Source organism: Orcinus orca, chromosome 2 (genome assembly GCF_937001465.1).
Source record: "Orcinus orca chromosome 2, mOrcOrc1.1, whole genome shotgun sequence".
Taxonomy (NCBI): domain Eukaryota; kingdom Metazoa; phylum Chordata; class Mammalia; order Artiodactyla; family Delphinidae; genus Orcinus; species Orcinus orca.
Genome location: NC_064560.1, coordinates 151,336,518 through 151,339,856, shown reverse-complemented (window position 1 = coordinate 151,339,856; position 3,339 = coordinate 151,336,518).

The following is a 3,339-nucleotide window of genomic DNA, read 5'->3' as shown; positions in this document are numbered from 1 at the left end:
GATGCTGCATGTGTAAGTGTTTAGGCCACATACATGTTGAGAAATTGCACATATTTCGTCTTCATCTCGTATCGCCAAGACCTGATGTTACCAAACCTCTTGTCTCATCCACTGTCTTATCATCTGTGCTTAGCAAACTAAGACATAGCAAACCAGACGAACTTTCGGGAAACCTGCAGACATTTGAGGGCATTTGAGACAAAAAAAATCCAATAGAGTTCTAAACGGAAACAAGAAGCAGAAAGATGGTCCTGTTGTAAAGTGGCCCCAAGCCTCAGACCTGCCTCGGATGTCACCAAGTGCCTCTGGCCTTCGGGGCCATTGAAGATGCTCAGCTCGGCATCTCTGCTGTGGCTGGACTTCCTGGCCAGCCAGGCCCGAGGGCGGCAGAGGAGGAAGTGCTGTGGGTGAGGTGGGGGGAGCACAGTGCACACCCAGGGGTGACTGCAGGGAGGAGACTTAGGACAGAGGAAAGCACAGGACGGACGACCCCCTCTGCAGAAGCGACTTTCTGGCCCCCTCGTCTCCCAAACACGCCCTCCAACTAAAAAATATTAATTGTGCCTAATTCTGAAGGCCCACACATGTGTGTATGTCTATACCTGTGTGTATGTCCTACCATATCTCTTTGTTCCTGGGGAGAAACATAAGCTACAAGCCTCACATGCCTCTTCCTTGCTGAGTTACTACTGCTTAAAAAGTCAGAGAAAAAAAGCTCAGCCCAACCGTCTATGAACAGATAAATTTAAGCAAGAACGGCTTGAGTTCCTGCCAGTTGCTGGTGAGGCAGTTGTTAAGTGTGATGACAACCACCAATTTAGTGAAGGGTCAGTAGTTTGTTTGTTTGTTTGTTTTTAAATATTGAAACCCTCTCAGTTATACTTGGATCCCTTACTTGAAATCATAGCAAATAGTAGCATTATGGTGACAGAAAGAATTCAACCACTTCCTGGCAAGTAATGAGTACTTCATTTTATTCTACTTTTCTAGAGTTAGTTTAGAAGTCACATCAAAGTAAATTTTTGCTGATCATCCTTGAGTTTGCTGATCCCAAGGAGGGACTCAAGGGCAGGATCCCCTGGGATCCACTCTGAGCAATGGGGAGTCCCTGTCCCCCAGGCCATCTGCTGCCAACAAGCCAGGGCACTGGACCTGGAGGGCTGCGTTTTGGTCATAATGAGCCATCTGGCTGCCTCGCAGAAGGAGCCCATGGGAGTATGTGTCTGAGATGTTACTGACATTACCACTGACCTTTGCCAAGGAGTGGCTTTGGTTTTATCCAGAATGGCCCAGCCTGGTGGTAAGAATACATCATCTTGGTCCAGGACACTTTCAGGGATTAGGCTCAAAATCCTCAGCCTCCAAATTGAATATTTTCTTGTAATTATTTTTTTAATTGAAGTATAGTTGATTTATGGTATCACGTTAGCTTCGGGTATACAACAAAGTGATTTGAGTTTGTTTTTTTGCAGATTATATTCCATTATAGGTTATTACAGGATATTGGGTATAATTCCCTGTGCTATATGGCAAACCCTTGTTGCTTATCTATTTTATGTATAGTAGTTTGTATCTGTTAATCCCATACAGCTAATTTGTCCCTCCCTCCCTCCTTCACTCTCCCCTTTGGTAAACCATAAGTTTGTTGTCTGTGCTTTAGTCTGTTTCTGTTTTGTACATAAATTCATTTGTTTTATTTTTTATATTCCACATATAAATGATATCATATAGTATTTTTCTTTGTCTAACTTACTTCACTAAGAATGATATTCTCTAGGTCCATCCATGTTGCTGCAAATGGCAATATTTCATTCTTTTTTACGGCTACTTGAGTAATATTCCACTGTGTATATATACCACATCTTAAGCAATCTTCTGTTGATGGGCACTTGAGTTGCTTCCATGTATTGGCTATTGTAAATAGTGCTGCTTTGCATGTCGGAGTGCATGTATCTTTTTGAATTAGAGTTTTGGTTTTTTCCAGGTATATACCCAGGAGTGAAATTGTTGGATCATGTGGTAGTTTTTTAAGGAACCATAACTGTTTTCCACAGCGGCTGCACCAATTTACATTCCCACCAACAGTGTACAAGGGTTCCCTTTTCGCCACATCCTCTCCGGCATTTATTATTCGTAGACTTCTTGGTGATGGCCACAAGTTGAATATTTTGTTGAGCGCTAGGGGCGTATGCTGCATCTGGGTTGTTCTGTGACTTCGTCCTGCCCATCCCTCTACCTATCAAGGAGGGGGGTCTCTACCTATATTGTTGCTCTTGCATGTGTCCTGACCCACCACAATGGCAGGGCCAAAGCCTGGCTTCTGGAGGTTTCCTTTGTTTTTTTAGATAAATGTGCAATTTAAGGATAAAGAGGGTTTGATATATAATGTAGCTTTAGAAGAAATCCTTTAGCTATTCCTTGCTCCCAACAAAATGCCACCCCCAAGATTTTCCCACATAGAAATCCTGGAGCCACTGCTCATTTATGGGACGTGTGTCCTGAATAAATTGTTTCTGCTAGAGTTCCAAAGTGCAGAAGTGATTAAACTTTAAAAACTAAATGAAACATCAAGGTTGTCCATGTCATGAGTTACTCCCATGTTACTTGGCTTTGGTGGTTTTTCTAGGTGGGAGAGGAGATGGTGTTACAGTCTGTATACTGGGTGTCACACCCAAGGAAGTCCAGGGAGTGGGCTGTGTTATTAGGGGTGGTTGGGAGCAGGGCAGACAGAGGCAGAGGGCAGGTGAGCACTGCCGATCCCTGGCCCTGCAGCGGGGGTGGGGGTGGGGGTGGGGGGGGTTACACAGCAGTAAAGAAAGTGGATTTCGAGGGTCTTAGAAAGCCAGAGAACTTCCTTCACCTCCAACCAAGGAAATCACCAAGGAGATGGATTTAACTCTTAAGACTTAATAGCCTACTTTGGGGGTTCTGCTTTTTTTGGGAATAGAATATTGGAGCACAGCCAGACCAGTCCTCTAAGCCAGGTTTTCTACTCAGAGTCTCAGACTGTGGCTAGAAGTTGTGATTTGCTTGGTCTGAGGAATTTTGTAAATTCAAGGTGTCATCATGTTAAAATTGGGAGAATTCAGGTAACACAGAGACTTCTGACTTCTCTAAAGAAGCAGAAGTGTTGGCAACATTAGGCTCTCATTGGTGCACGGCAACAGCAGGCGAGAGCAGGTGCTGGCCGACCCATTAGCTGAGGCACACCCGCTCCCCCCTACACACGTACACGTGCATCCCCCCTCCTGCTTGGGTGCCCTCCAGGCAGGGAGGGTCCTGCCATGGACCACCGCACCCCTGTTCTCCCTGCCACTCAGAAGCAGTCTAGACACACAC